The sequence below is a fragment of the Bombus fervidus genome, chromosome 7 (genome assembly GCF_041682495.2).
Source record: "Bombus fervidus isolate BK054 chromosome 7, iyBomFerv1, whole genome shotgun sequence".
Lineage (NCBI taxonomy): Eukaryota > Metazoa > Arthropoda > Insecta > Hymenoptera > Apidae > Bombus > Bombus fervidus.
Genome location: NC_091523.1, coordinates 9,541,400 through 9,558,921, shown reverse-complemented (window position 1 = coordinate 9,558,921; position 17,522 = coordinate 9,541,400).

Genomic DNA, 17,522 nt, shown 5'->3' with positions numbered 1-17,522 from the left:
AAATCTTAGTTACAACATAATTTTTTTGTAATTAATTTCACATAAATCGTCTTCACCGTCGCGAGTGACAGTGATTTATCGTGCAAAATTCGAAAACAACGTATTGTGGTATACTGGACATTATCCGTGACACGTGCAAAATGGTATGTAACTGTGTAAGCTTTTATCTTTTAAAACTAAAATACGCATGCTTATTGAAACGAGCGATTAGTTGTATAAAAATGAAATCTGCACGATTAATATCAGCGCACGGTAATAACGACGTTTGAATGCCGTCGCTTAATAAGCACACGTGAACCATTGTTCTCCGTTCGTAAATTAAACTGCTTTACCCTTTCAGAATGATGCGTCCATTCTTTAAACCTCGGGAGAACAAACCTTGCTTTATCCCTAAAAATGAAAAAAGTTTGAAATCTGCCGATAGCACGAAATAGCTCTTAGTCGCTTCAGCTGCTTCGACTTCGTAAAATCAACTCCATCGTTATACGCGATTGAAACGAAAGCTTCCGAGCGCATGCCATTCATACAAACTTTTACAAACAAAGCATTGTATTATTAATTGATGACGTATACAACGAGAGAAAGTTTCGCGTATCACTTTGTCCGCGGTTAAAACATTTAAACGGTTAAACGATATATCATATGTATTGAGGCTCAGAATCGAAGTGATATTCTCAAAACTTCGTCCAACACGTTCTCGATATCCTTGCGCGTGACCGCAATAGCTTTGACCAACCAGCGAAATATCAAACTGGGGCCAACGATCGTTGGTTCGTTAAAAGATTAAATCATTCCTGAATAAACGGAGTCGCTGGCGTAACCGGTGTCGTTATTGTCCCGCGATACGAGATTGCGAAAATGAATTATTCGATTACTATAGCCGTTCATTGGACGCTGACGCGTATAGGCGAGCACGGTGGTTTCCGTTGCATGCGAGACAAGCTGCAAATTCGATTACGTTAGAAACAGCATTTGGCGCTCAGCCCGAATTAGCTGTGCATTGGTTACTTGCCCGATTAATTTGTCGCGGATTCACTGTTGCAACCATGTCGTTAGAAGATACGCATCGCGTCGCTACCATTTTCCCGCCACACGAAACGCCGACGGTACGTACTAACTCTGCGAGGTGATCGATAGACCCTTCCAGTTATTAAGGTGGCAGGTATTTAATTAAAGAGAGAAACGCGCTCGTTCAAGGAAATATGGCGCCACGAGCTGTGCATTGTATAGAGTACACGATTTTAATAACGATCTAAACTCGTTACGACGAGTGTGCCATCATGGGAACTACGCAGCAAAAGGGTCAACAAGTATTTCGTGACAAATATCATGAAAGTATTTCTCATCACCTGTAGAAAAGTAATGACAAAGGCGCGACCGATGCACAAAATGATCTCGATCATTATTAAACCCTCGGTCGATCGTTGCGATAAAATTACGGACCCTGACTAGGATACCGCGTTTACCATGGCAGGTCTATTCTTTAATTATGAAAAGATCTTACTAGAAAAACAGCGAGGTTGTGTGATTTACAGCGTCGAGAGGCGGGTAATCCGCGCATTTGCATATCGCGTGTGCGGGATCGCGTATACTCGTGCGACGAGCTAGTTGCCTAAGCGGAGGCGCAAACACGCTGCGCCGTTCGTCCAGGAAGAATTACACAGGTCGATTATTTGCTTTCCTTCCACTCGATCCAACTGCTGACGATCAAACGACGGAGTTTCTACGGAGGTAGAAGGGGCTGATAGAGGAAGAGAGAGACTTCCGTTCTTTCGTTTTCGCCCGCGAATTTATATCCCGCCTCGACAACGCGAGATTACTCGAAAGTTATACGGCGTATCTAACATTCGTTCCTTTCCGGTTCAGCCGCGATAGCTTCGCGTACCAGTTTCATAGAACTTCCAGGCAAGACTTGCCAAACGTGAGTTCGTTGCCCTCTTTCTGTCGTTATTTATTTACGTTTTGTTTGTTCGTTGGTGGGATAGGAATTCGCGTTCGAATATAGCTAGGGTAGAGAATCGTAGAGAAAAAGGAGAGACGAAAGAAGGAGAGAAACACGAGTAAACTGGAATAAATATCGTTCGAGTAATAGGATATTCGGTGTTCGTCCATTGTCTGATCCTCTCTGTTCGCTACTTCTCTCACCCCATTCCTTCTCTTCAAAGACCAGACCGATTGTGAGAGGGTAAATTCGAACCTCTTAGGGGTTGATCGATCGCCACTAGTCTAAGCACTTCAAATAGTGTGATCGTGGTATGCGACCAGGAATGGCAATAACGTTGATAGGATGGTAATATGATTATCACCTGCGCAATAGGACTCGTGGCGGGCGTTACACGAATAATTAGAGATGGGATTGAAGAGGCCCGGATAAGGGTCGTAGGGGAGGGAAGGCGTAAGTATAATGTCATGCAAATACACCTCATCGCCTGGTCCGGCAGGAATAGAGTGCATTAATCCGCTAATGCACATGGGTCCCGTAAAATTAGATTCGGCCAGATTTAGTTGGAAACGCGATATTTCAGTGTCGACTGAATTCCGAACGACTCGCTGCTGTGTACTGCGTCGACTCTCTGCTCGGAACGGTCGTTCCTGGGAGGCACCGCGACCGAACCGTGAAACGTTGTTATTCGAGGAGCAGATTAATGTCGATACACACGTGTGTAACGCGCGATGCCGCGTCACTACGTTCTCGATCGATGCAACGCGCGTCCTTAATGCGGCATTAATTCAAAAATTTACGATCATCCGAGCGCGTTGATCGCGAGCCACGCATTTACAACGCGGATCGCGTTATCCTCCTAGCGCGCAGATATTCCATGCTCGGATTAGTATCGTCGCCGCGATGCCAATTTAATTTAATGGGATCAACGTTTGCACTCGTAAATTCACGATTAATTAATAGCTTACATCGATGCATTACGCGAAGCACAGTTTTATTCATCCTGTTATATGAAACGCGCCAAATATTTATCTTCAAAGAAAACAAAATCAATGACGTAAGCACAATAAATATCTAGCAGATTATCGTTGACCGACGCATTTTTCTCTCGTCTTTCCTGTTTCGATAAGAACCTTCCTACCGAGACTCACGCGTTTCCTAATCACTTTACCACAGTCGCTTTTAACGATCCTCGAATTCCACGACTTGACCTCCTCGCGCCGTTTCGTGCACCGCAACGGTACACTGAATTTCTTGACCGCTCGTTAAAGGATTTCTGCTATTTCGTCCGATGCTCGTTTCAACGCGCGATAAACGCGCCCGTAACTTCACGCGTTTCACATGTTTCTTTGTTCGATCCAGAAGGTTCCCCTTCTTCTCCGTTGCGTTGCAAATCCCTGTGGATTTCGTTGCGTCCATCCAGTTTTCCTCACGGACATGCTTGCGTCTCCTCCCTCGTTCGGTGCGTTTAGCACGGCACCCTTTCTTCTCGACTATCGACGGCGTGACGATTAGTTGCGTCCAATTAATTTTAACGAATTTCCACGGCCACGGGCGCGGCCTGATTGGTTTCATTAATTACGCATGCACTGTATTCTCTGGACAGAAGCAAAGCCTGGTACCGAGCAACAGCGAAATGCAGGCTTGTTCGACCGGTGTACGCGTTGCGGGGTTGCGATCGCGTCTCTCGGCCATAGCTCGCAGTCATTCCTCTCGCGTTTCGTTCGCGGCTGTTTCGTTCTGTGCTCCACGTTCCGCGAAATCGAGAGAGTACACGCAGAGAACGATTGAAGCCCGTTTGCTCGGTCGTTCGAGCCGCTATGCCCTGCGGGAATCGACGGCCGGTCATCCATGCACGAACCGGTGCGGAGGCCAATGCGTGCCTATATTCAGAATTTGGTAATTAAAGCTTGCAGTCGGTACCGCGGGCCACGTCGATTTACTACGTCGCTGAAACATTGCCACGCGGCGTGAAATTTCTCGTTTCGACGCCGGCTGCCGATCGTTGTAACACGATGTAACACAGTCTGTTTGTTGGACAAACCGACGAAGTCATCGTGGCGGTGTCAAGGGGGAGGGAAAAGAGAAAAGCTCGCGTTCATTTTCGTCACGTTAGAGTTTAAAACTCGCACCGTCCCTCGTTCGAGCGTATCGATTTCACCAGCGACACGATCTCGATACGAGGGACAAAAGCAGACGGATGAAAGGCGCGAAAATACGGCGATAAAAAGGATGTCGATGTTGACGAGAAAACGAGGGATGGTTAAGCAGGAAATTAGATGCAAAATGGCCGGGGTATAAATGTAGGAAAAAGATGTTTCCTGGTACGATGGTTCCGAGGCGCCGGCAGAAGTGCACGACGAGCGGCTGACATGCAAGATCCCTATATACGCCTATCGACACGAATATGCTAATGTTTTCGTGGCGCGTTAGTTATGCTAATTCCACTATGATTCACCAGGGCAAACATATGCTGCCTTGCATTTTATACCGACCACCTGCGGAGCTCTAATTGTCGATGAATTATTAATTTACTGACGAGTTACTTCTTGTTCGCTCTTTTATGCTTTCACTTTTTAAACGTACTTAATGTCCGTTTCACGGGTCACGTGAAACCCCGTATGTACTTTCAACAACGGATGATAACGGTAAACCGTGTACTATTATTATGTTTATTCGACTTTTGTGTCCATTACCAGAAAAGTACCATTTTTCTTTCTTTACATTTCTATTGTATTATTATAACAAAGAATCTTCAAACGCTTACCATTTTACGTCGCGTTATGTAATTAAAGGGATACGATATATACCTCGTAGGTATTGGTACCTACACAGAATAACGTCACTCTTGAATGGGTATTATTGTGAAATTATTAAAATCTCGTTTAAAATATCGGATCAAGGTAGATATGGATTGTGAAATCGTAAGTTAAGTAAAGAATCCATATATTCGATATTGTAATAAAAATCTTGTACAATAATGAGATTTATGTCCACTGCGTTTCCCGATCATTGCTTCAACCAATCATAACATCTGGTTTATTGATTCTTCTATCTAAGTTCAGATTTTGCTGCAAATTTTCTCTGAATTTTCTAATACATCCAAAATCATTTCAATGAAGTTTCGATCGAAGGATCATTGGGGACAACATGCAATTCTTAACTTACCATTTCCCTATTGAAGCCTCTACAAATACTTTCCAATAATTCTTACATCGATAAATAGATAGATAAATGCAAAATTCTTGATAATAATCGATTAATCGTTTCCTTGATAACTTGGACCAATTATCACATCTTACGTAGAGTCAGAATATGTCCTAATACGTATGAACAGAGGCGTACCCAGCGTACACGTATTGTTAGTACGCTTCGGATAAAGGCGGATGTACGCTCGTCCTGTTAGCAACTCTACCGCGTAAATCTCCCCGGTGTACATCCTCGACTAGACACCCTCTTGGTTGGCCTTTCTCCGCGGCAATGCTAATTAACAATTGGCAATTGGCGAGCGGTGCAGAGCGAAACCGTAAAACGGTACGTTGGCGCGACTTAACAAGGCGTGAAGGGTGATTTAGCGCAGGATGACGTCACGTGATGTACCGAGAATATTCGAGGTTCTCGAGGAACCGACATGGTCGTCGAACAACGAACACACGATCGGAGACAGCCGTCCCACGTATAGCAGCAAGCTACCAGCTTTAGCGAGAAGGGCGGAAAGAGAGACAGATCCCCGCAGGCTCGTAAACTGGCGCAATGGCCCTGAGGAAGGGGGAGGTTTTCGCCGGGGCCAAAAAGCGGACGGAGGTCGTCAATGTTGATGATGCGTGGATCACGATGTACTGACGGCTCCATCATAGCTCGCAGTTCTGCCCACCCCTACGCGTCGATCGGCCTCCTCTTCGCCATTCTATGGGAAGATATACCACCTCGGCGAAGCCTATTCCATTTGCTTTATTGAAATAACTCGGAGCGCCTCGTCGACACGTCGCGGATAGAAAGGGGAGGTTTCGATCCGCTTCGAACGAGTTTCGACCATCTACTTTCGGGAATTATCTCCTGCTACCGAAAATATCCCCCGCGAATATTCGTGTTGAAGGAACTTGCAGATGGAATTCCGAACGACGTTCAGATCGATGAACACGATTCTGTCAACGAGTTAATTCTGACACTATTCTCGATTTTGACATTCGTTTCAATTCTGCTCTCATTTTGAGAGATAAAAAGAAGATGGAATGTTTTAGGAGATCGCGTAACATAAAGTTGAAACGAGAAATCATTAAGAACGTAACTGTAACAATTGTTTCATACTTATCTCGGAGATATCTTTATGTAAGATATCTTCTAATATTAAAAAAGTACGATTAGACGTGAAATAATAGGAAGAACGCGGCAGAGTTAAGAGTTAAACAAAACAATAATGAGTAAGTGTCGCGAGTAAATACGATGGTATGGAAAAATGTAGATAAAGTAGAAACGTGGAGAATAACAGAGTCGCGCAAGTTTTCGCAACTCCGCTTTACAACTACGCTCTTCGAAAACACAGAATTCGATAACGTAAATCGAGCGCAGACGGAATTACAAATGAAATGTTCGTTCGACGCAACATTGGCCTTTAATGGTTTAACGCGAGACACGCAATTTGTCCCATCCATCGTAAACTTGTCGCAGGACACCCACGGAGACGAACAAGCTCCAAGGTAGAGACATCTTTACTCGTTGAACGTTGATAACTCTATCGAGAAATAAAAAACGCACTGTTGTTCTATCTACGAGAGCGTGTGCCTGTCGGTTTTTCTCGACGAAACCAGGTGACACATAGGCGACCAGCGACTGTAAGAGGCTTGTACCCGTACATCCATGTGCGTTCGTTCCCCCTTACTTACTGTCCGGCTATTTACGGGCTGACGATGAGAACGAGTTTCACCGCATTACGATCAACCTGGACGTAATTATAATTAACCTTGAACGCGGCTCGAGTATCGGCGAGCTTCCGTGGTCTAGGAAGTACAGCTGCCGTCTCGTTGCATATATACATGCAAAAAGTCGTTAACATCCAGCAGCAGCACCACCACCATCACCACCACCAAGACCGGAAATGTCGTCGAGCGCGTGTTAGCCCGGAATCGTTGCAGTCGCAGGAAAAAGAACTAGCCCCGTGTAAACAAACTGCAATAAGTTCGTGACGTGGTAACGTCGCGCCATCATGGTAATGATATTTGTACGACTCATTGTCGAGCTGTTCGTCGCTCGAAATACGCTATATGTTATAGAAACGGCGGTTTATCGAAGATTACTCGCCGTGCAAATATACCTTACACTCCAAACTCTCTGCATCGTCTGTATAAATACGCGCAGCCATTCGTTTCTTTAATTCCGTTATTTGTATTATAAACGACTAATACTTTACAGTTGGTTCGCAAGATATCGACGGATCGAGAAATTTGCAAATATAAATTAAAGTAAGGTATTCCTTTAGGTTTGTGAAAACGAGGCTGGAACGAAAAAAAAAAAAAGAAAAAAAAGAAAAGAACAGAAGATGCTCAGAGCCGTTAGAAACTCATAGAGGATGTAATCGATGGCTTCTAGTCTCGAGGGTTTCTCGTCGACCAAGCCATATCCGACTGCCGTCATGTATTGACGCCTCCACTTTATTCAATTGCTCATCCAACGCAAGGCCCCCGACGCTCTAGCCCAGGGTACAAACACGTTTTTTCGCTTTGTTCATTTCCGGGGTGAACGCGCGGCATCCTTTGCAGGTTCCGGCGTTGTTTCGCGTCGAGTCGCGTCGATCGTTTCGACGTCGGCGATCTCGTTTAGTCTTTGACCACTGCACGAGGGTGAAAATGCCTAGAAAGAACGGCAGACTGGGAGGATAGAAAACAGGGAGGGAAAAAAAGGAAGAAATCAATCTAACGGAAGGGTAGAGCGTGTTCTGGCAATTTTTCCCTCATCAGGCATCGTTCAAAGATTTTATTGGTAATTAAAAGTCACCGGCCTGTGTGATTGGAATTAATGGTCAAACGGTCAATCCGCCAGGAGGGGAAAACTGAGCTGTAAAATCGCCTTCGTTGCTTCGTTCGATCGAGTTGGGACTCTGATGGGACTGGATTCGATCGCGAGGAGATGAAACGATACTTTGTCCATTTTTTTATCCGCTCGCGCCTCCGCTGATACTTCCGAGAACGTTCGAACCTGGCATCGATTAAAGTTAACATAAAAGTAAATTAAAAGGAAAAAGGAACGATGGCTATAAATTCAACCGAAACGAACGTCTTTATTTGTCGGTGATTGAGCTAGATCTATATAGATATAGAGACCTGTTAATATTTTTATCGATATCGTCGCAAAGGGAAAACTTACGGCCGCCACGAAACTGGGGCCTTTTAGGACCCGGTAATGGTTATGGAAGCTTCTTTTTCCGCGTCAGATTTTCCGTGAGCCGGTGAGTGCGCGGCTGCCATAATCGCACAGACGAAAGTATATAACAATTCCAAAGGCATAACCAAAGGAGAAATACGAAGTGACATAAACACTGCGAGCCTCGGCCCGGAAATGGAGAGAGTAAAGCGGAGACGATATCGGGGAAACTAGGAAGACGCGCGATCGCCGTCGTAAGTGCCGCTCGACGAACGCCCAGGACCATATGGAATTGTTTATGAACCATGCAACTTTATTTTCTTCCACCCACCCTTTTTCCCCTTCCGCTCCTTTCGATATTTCCTCTTTGTCATTTCTTCGCTGTGCTATTGGCGCGTGACGGCTGTATCGTACATTAAGTCTGTATCGTGTACTCGCATCTAACGTATTCTTTTCTTCCGTAAAACGACTTGGAGGATACAACTTTGGAAATATTTCGTGAAATAAAACGGGAAATGCAAGGAACTTTGACACTGCCACGGACGAAAGAATAAGAATTCTGCGAATTCTGCGTTTTGTATAAAACTCGAAGATTAATATTTCCATTCTCGTAGCTAAGACGTAACATGAGAAATTCAGTCGAAAAGTTCATTTCCATCTCCACTGGCACAAGAAGAACACTGGCTTCTTTAGTTAAAACTTCCTGTCTCTCACACCGAAGAAAGAGAGTTTCTTTTGAAGTATATACGAAATATACTTTTTCTTGTCTCTATTACGAATCGCAATTCGTTGTTTGGTAAACAAGTTCAGTATGCCACGTTGAAAAAGAAAGCAATTGAAAAATGAACGAAACTGAAGGTCTTGCCAACAGTATCGCGAATTAACATATCGGAATGCATTAAAATTTATGAACCATCGACTCGTTTACGTCGCAGGAATAAATAAATAGCTGCCTATGGGAAAGTTTACGTACAAAATATGATATAGCAAAAACCGAGAGTAGTAAACCGAAGTTAAGAAATATTAAATAGACACGGGATATCAAGTTCCGACAGAACGATGTCCATAACGATATTGAAAAATGAACGGTAACAGGTTAACGAGCCGCGTTGACGTAATCACGTTTCAAAGAAATTTCCATTGAGCTAAGGGACGGAGGGACGACAAGAAACGAGAAAAGTAGATAACTTACTTTTCTCGTCAAATTCATTCTTGTCAGGGTAAAGTGAGTTCGACTCCTGGCAGGGCGAAGGGTATATGCACATAATATTGATGGACAGTGACTAGGCCGTTATCGAGGCCGAGGGTAGTTTATCATCCGGGAACGAGCGCATTATGGCTCGATTAATCTTCGATATTTATATTAGGGCTTCATTAAATAAAATATTCCAACGGATCGGTGGTCGCAGAACGCGTCGATCGAGCTTGCTCTTTCGGAAAAACTCGGTCGTTAAGCAACGTGGGAAGAGGGTGAAACTTTTCATTACCCTCGGTCGCGAACTTCTTTCACGGCTCTTCCTTTTATCGAATTCGCCTTACAACCTCTTGCGACAAACTTTTCCTTACCCTTTTTATTTTGTTCTTTTTATAGGTCTGTAGCTGGACGTTATACGTCACTTTTATCTTTCGTCCAGGAAGCAATCCGTAGCTCGCGCAATTTTAAAGCATATTCGATGTAATCTCTCGTCGGAAGAAAATAGAATCTTCTCGAATGGAGGAAAATAAAGCCTCACATGTCCGGCATTCGGAAGTTTACGTACAATGACTTATGAATACATTTGAATGCCCAGCACACAAAACTTTTACGTATATATTTTATATGTAAAACATTCTGAATTTCACTATCGCTTTACTACTGTCGCGATTATATTGGTAATATTTGCAACCGACCTAAAATTGTATACAAAGTTTACAGGATATTTATCGCAAAGGTATATTTAGTACAAAATTAGTATACAGCGTGAGTAAACATAATAATAAGCGTCAGAAATGAATATTCAGATTTATTAACATAACGCGTGATTAATTGTTTAGATACTTTGCGAAACGTATATTTGCAGTAAATATCTCATAGCATTACTGTACATTTTCAGATTTGTTTCAAACTTTGCCAACAGAATCACGATTGTCGGACCTCGTTGCAGTGCTAATGGAATTTGAGAACATCTCGCATAACATACGTAATGTTATTCGTAAAAGGTTTCTACGAGTGCCCGAATACATGAGGCATCGTAGTCGCGGAATACGAGAGATTCGCAAAAGGAACGGCACGATAAGCGTTATCGATACACTACGCGTACATGAAAAGTTAGAGGAGCATCGGTGGTTGCTACGTCCCAATTTCCCGACGACGTCGTCGTCGTCTTCTTTTTCGAAAAACCTTCTCCCATCCGACTAGAGACTCGAACCCGAATATATATCCCATTGATATGCAAACTAAGTCCCGGATCGTAAAATTCGCGTAATATCGCGAAGACTTTGCGATCCGACTCCCTGTTCTCCCCCGGTCGCCGAAACTATCTCGTTGGAAAGCGCCTTCCAAGTTACCGGCTGATCGTACGACGCGATTTTATCCCGCGTTATCCTGAATGATACGCCAGTTTAAACTTTAACTTAGCCATAATCACGGTATAAAGCTAAAATACAAACGCGGCTACGTCTGGAACGTCGTTGCACGCGTTCCTTACCTAAACATCGATTCGCTGCTTTGCCAATCGTATTTCGCGCGTCTGCGTCTTAATTTGCAGCTGGTGGCAGCTAGAAATCCATAACGAGATCTGTGTTTACCTTGGTCGTCGTCGTCGCGGCGCATACTCACTGGCGTGGATTTTAAATGGCGAACCGAGTCATCGCGTATCTCCTGCGGCGATCGCTCTTAAAACGATCGCGTCGCGAGTAATGTAAAGATAACTCGCGATAGCGGCCAGCTATAATAAAATCGTTCCACCGTCTTCCGCGATTTTTATCGTTTTATTCGCCATTTGGCAAAGTACTAGCTCGAGTTTCATTAAATATCCAAAAATAAAATTTACTTGCTGTTCGTCGAGGTTTAGATACGAAATAAAGTAGAAGACAGTCAAGAATTACAAGAAGAATAGCTAATTAATAACGTTTAATATTACGTTCAAAGATTTGGCGCGATAGTATTTTTGCAGGGATGGTATCCAACGAAAGACCATCCGGCTAACCCAGACCGTTTTTTCCCCGTAAAGGAGGATTCGCCTTTGCGCAAAATTCTCACCATTTCTATGCAAATGCACGAGCACGCAACAAGATATCGGGCGGTGTTACTACCTGCCAGAGAACACGGGTCGACCCTCGGTCGAAAAATCACGGCCGCAATTGCGCAACCTCTGACCGTGGAAAGAGTTATCCTGCTTACGAGTTACCACCACCGTATCAGCACCACCGTGGCGATCGAGGTGGTTCGTGGCATTGTGTGTTTCCATCCTACGAATTTATACGCGGTTGTGTCGAGAACTAAAAGCAGGAAGGAACAAAGAGAGGAGAAGCGAGAGGAGAATAAAAGCAAAGAAAAGAAAAAAGAAGAAGAAAAAATAAAGGTAAGCGTGCTCCGTTACAACGACGAGGAGGAGGTGTAGAGGAAACGGTCGAGGAGAATCTGTTTTGCATATCGACGAATTTACGAGCCGGTCGAACCCGTCCTGTCGCTCAACCTTCTTCTTCCACTTCTTCTGTCCGTTTCGTTCGGAGGGAAGTTTCAACCCCCGAACAGTGTTTTATGATATCGACGAAAAGTCGTCTCTCTCCGTTATACTTTCTTCTCTGTTCTCCAAACGGCCAATCGGCGCCCTCGATGCAATACCATCCCTCTTCCCCTGGTCTGCTTTTACGAAGAGAGACAGTCTCTCCACCTTTCCCCATTTCGTATCGACGAATTTATTGCCGGCACCGCTTGGTCCATTGTAACGAAGATTGTTTATGATATTGACTCTTCCTTTTATGTTAATCCCGTGTCCGAATGGTTCTGCTTGGCGTACTTCACACACGACGCTCTAGCTTACACGCGCAACCAAACGCTCGTCGTGTATGTGTTGCGTATACGCGTGTGGAACAATGCACGCGTCTCCATACGAACTGCATGTAAATTCGTGTGCGAACTTCTACGCGTCACGGAGGGTTCGCTGGGGACCAACAACTATGTATCGACGAATTTACGAGGAAACGGACGGTTCCCTGAAACTCACGATGCTCGCTCGTCGCGTTATGTCGTCGCTATGCTAATTGGTGCAATTAGCATAGTAAGTATCGGTAAACGAATACGGGCCATCACGACGCTGTGACGTACGATATTGACGAGGGGTGGAACGACGATATTTGTCGTGACATCGACCGCAATTAGACCCCGGTACGACTGACAAAAACCATTCTTTTCTTTAACTCTTTGTCGCGTTTCTGACTAACGACGTGCACGATGTAATCCTCTCGTTTGAAAAGGGACAAGTAGAACGAAGACCACCGTTCCGTTTGTCACGTGCGTAACTTTACGAACGTCACGCGAGACACTCGTAACGGTGTATTTTAACGAGAAAGAAAACTAAATAAAGAAAGAACGAAACAGGCATCTGGCGAATGTCATGAGAAGATAGAAACGTTTCGCCATTGTAATCTCTAGCCTGTAAAGTCGCTCGTAATTTCGCAACAAACGAGACACCGTACTTCTAGGGAAGCTGTTCGCAGCCTTTGTACGAAGACACTCAGGAACAGCGTCGAGTCTCATCAGGATTTTCGTGTGGCCGACATTAGGCACAAACTCCACCCACCCCTAATTTACTTAATCGACCTGGGATAATTAGCATGGCAACTGGCGCGATAGCACGTCACATTCAGTCGCGAACGATATTCCTCGTCCCTCGATTTTCCCTGGTGGGCGCGTTACACCGAAATCAGGCATTCGTATGTAAACTTTCGGCGATCTTCCCGCTCCACGAGCTCGGTCTCGATTTTGTCGATGGTCCGACGAGCATCGAGGTATCCTCTCGATGGCTGAGAAACGCGTCCACCGAGGGACTTTCCGAGCGGTTTACGAGATATACAGTCGCTCGAACCGCAGCACGAGGCCAACGTAGATTGCATCATGGAATATAGATGGGAGAATAACTTCTCTCTTAAAGGGAGACTGAGAGAGGTTGGAGCAGGGGTTGGCGACGATTCGATACGGAACGTTTTCGGGCCACGAGTGCGTTTAGTTAAGTCATTCGCAGGGATTATGAATCCGACACGGCTCGTGATCCTGACGAGCTTTTTCCTCCGTGGAAAACAAGGGCTGAAAGTTGCACGATGACTGGTGAAATCTCGATACAGGAATGTCCATTAAAACGATCGAACGATATCTATCTAACTACCTTGCGTTACAGAGTGTAAGTTTAACAAGCTCCGTAGGAAGGGAAAATTTGCCAGACGTTCTCGAGAATTTCATAAAAATAACGAAGGTAAACACGAAGGGAGATTACGCTTGGCTACCATTACAAGGGAAGTGCTCCTAAATTTTACATGCCCACCTTCGTTCAACTTCCAACCATGGCACAACACCCTGCCCTCCCACCGGTTCATATTACATCCAGGTTTTTTCCTAGACTACGCGATATACAGATTGGTTAATTATCCTTGGCCCCCGACACGCGTGTCGGTGTGTACGCGCGCATCACTCGAAATTACGAATTAAAATTTCACCGTTTACACCGGCGCGAGAGTCGGGGGCTTTTACGAAAAGTGCGTGGACGTTGTGAAATTCCATTTCACGTGACGGGGAAACACTCGTCATGGAGCTCGTTACCGTTTTACAACGTGCCGTGGAACAGGCGTCGCGTATCGAAAAAAAATGAAACTCGAATGGCCGTAATTTTCGGTGCTACGCTATGAGCTAATGCGTTTCGGGGATGCGCGATCCGCTTGGCCGCGAGGCTGGGATAAATCGCGCGAGATATACACGGGGACACTGGCTGCCGGCCGTCAATAAACAACAAAGTGTAACTGAAAAATAAAATCTGTGTAAAACGCGCGGATATGGCACGCGCTGTATCCGCGTGATGCCTTGATGGACGGCGGCGAGAGCTGCACCGATCGAGGCCCGGCGCTCCGATTACATGGGGGGACACTTAACAGCGAAGTACCGGTCGAAACAGCGGTCGTTTCATTGCGAAATGCGGTACACCGGTATGCGGCTGCATGCGCGTTACATTGACTGATTGAGTGGCATTGAATTGAATCGAGGGTGGACGTAGGAAGGGAAACTGGCAAATGCCTGCCCGTTGCAGCGTTGCATCGACCTACGGCTACTATCGAATCCCCTGAACCTCGTGTAATACCCGTTCTCTGTCTCTCTCTTTCTTGCCCTGTGTGGGTTTACATGTGTATAAAGCGTATCGTGCGCTCTTTCTTTTTTCGCGCGAATTCGTGTAAGCCTGGACCGAGCGGTACATGGGGTCGGAACGCAATTACACCTGAGTAATTGCGGAAGCGAAAGAGAAAAAGCGGTAGGCTGTAGGAGAAAGGAAGAGAGAGAACGAGTTCGCGGTTACAACACGGCTGCTCTCCTGTGCTTCTAGTTGACGCGTTATCCACGAGCTTCCCGCCGCAGGGGTGAGACGGAGCCGCTTTCCGCGTGTTTGCGTAACGCCGGCTGACGGAAAAATGAAGGGTGAGCCGCTGGTGGAACGCTTTTGTCGGCACGAGGCATTGATCTTTGAGGGAAAGCTCTTTGAGCGAAGGTGTTCGCGGTGGGACGAGTTAGCTTGCGCGTTTGGTCCACTACGGACCACCATAATGCGATGAACATAATAGTTTGATGAATTTGAAACGTTGAAAAAGGAAGGTTGGACATAGCAAACACGAGCAACTGGACGTGTATGTATAAGGAAATAAAGTAAATATACAAACAAATAGATAAACAAATGAATCAGGTACACGTACTATGTAGCGTATATGTAGCATCGATGATATACGTACGATTACGAAGCAATTCATCTAATCTGATTTCTTTTTATGAACGAACAAATCGATATCCTTTGCGTTGGAATCGGCCGGTTTATCACCAACGAAACGAGTCGATATTTCAAATGATTACGGGCTTGGAGGCTTCGTGCGAGCAGTACACAAAGCTGTGGTAATTAATCACAGCGTTCCGGTGAATACCGTCTAAAATTCAGCGAAACAATCGAGGGAAGTTGCGCCCCTGGTATATGCACAAGTGCCATCCACAGGCGAGTTGGGGCTTCGAGCGCGGCAGCGGCCTTCCAATCCATCTGTAAACTGTCCACTTTGATGGGACGACAATCACACCCTGTTGTAACGAAGCTCCGCGGCGGTATTGTCTCGTTTGCGCGAAATTGTAGTACCTGGCCGTTCGAATGTATCGGGGCGGGTTGCCCGTTGAAAATAAAGATCACTCGGCGTTGATTGCGCCATTGCGAAGTAATCGAGGCACCGGCTGGCGATGGATACCAACCTTCGGTCGCCACCCCATCTCTCGTTCTCCGTTGGTACGCGCGTTCCTACGTCGCTATTTTTTCCTCCCTTTTCCTTGCTCTTGTTGTTGTTATTGTTGTTTCAGTTTTCCATTTACTTTGTTCCACCCCGTTCCATAGCCGAGGAACGAGGAACGTGGGTGTGGAGTAGAGAGCCCCGGTACTTCGATTAACGACGATATGCTACGAAAATTGCATCAACGAACGACAGACGCGTGGATGGACAGCGTCGCCGCCCCAAAGCGAGGGCGAGAGGCTCCTACTGGAAAAAATAATGAAAAAAGATTTCCGAGGGTGCATCCGGGAATCAATTTTGACGCGCTCTTGTAGGCATTTCCCGTTAATTAGAATAATTTAGGAACGCAATAAAATGCTTCTGCACGCACGATCGACTAATAGAAAAGTAAATGGGCGATCTGATTCGAGTCGGACAATATACGTCTCTATTATTTCGTTGGTTGCGGTGCTGGCCATCTCTGCCGGTCGAATTCATTTAATTAAAGAGAGAATTAATACGAATGCCAGTCGGCTTCGAACGAACGAAAATAAACGATATATCGCTCGTTAGTCGAGTACCGAGGCTTCATAATCGTATCGGGTTCCTAATGAACGGAAAAACAGCGTTTGCGCGTTTTAGTTCCAAGCCCCGGCCTCTATTTTAACGAAGTTCCCGATATCACTATAATTTTGTCTACTTGTCGACGGCGCTCGATATTCCGCTAATTCGATTCCGACACAAAAGAGAGCGACGTCGGCGGAATGGTGCGCAGGTGTACACAGCCGTGTACCGCGATAATGCAACGCGCATCGCCGAACACGTGATGGCGGGAAATCGGTAAATCAGAATGATCGATACAGCCGATCAGACGAGGCTAGGATTACGGCGACGCGATTTGTTCGGCAAATTATACCGGCAATCACTGACTGTCCCGCTTAATCGAGTCGTTATGGCTTCCTATATAACGCTGAAAGCCAATAAAATCGCGGCCATTCGTTTCGGGGATATATCGTCCGGACGAAACGGGGAAAAAAAAAGGCTCTTACCGATCGAATGACCGACAGACACGAGAGGGGTATAAAAATATTTTTAATTGCGAATCCTTGGCCGCGTGGAATCGCATTAAACGCAACTTGCCAACGTGACTAACGCGCTTGTCCGGTTGAAAATCGATCGGGTATCGTGCGTGGCCTGGTCAGCGTGATTTTCAAAATGTTTAAATCGACGAAAAACAGTTACAGCGATTTCCTGTGATCGCGTAATATTCCTATAGGTCTTGAGCCGACGCCAGAGCGGAAGGTTTTCCCAACGGGAGCAACAAGTGTCGTATTCCTCTTATTTTTCGCGTCGCATATATAAGAATATATATGTACCTACCTAGAGAAGCTAGTTGAAATTTAGTGGGCAGTAAAACTTTCGGCGTATATCTCGCAAAGTGGCGGCATCCATCTTGGGAATGGCCGGGACGGTACTACGATTGCCACCAGGAGGAAAATGCAAATTGTCGAATATTTATATGCGACGCTGTTCGGGAATGATTTGCATGTCGGGTCGAATTTCTCCACCGTCGTTGCCGTTCTTTATTCCTCGAATACGGAGTGCCATCTAATCGTCGAACCGAGGGAAATCTTTCCACCGTATATTTCCGCTATCTATCATTAAATGGAAATTTCTCCCGACAGAGTGGAATATTTCAAAGAATAGCTCTAATTAGATCATCGTAGATATCTAGTTTGTT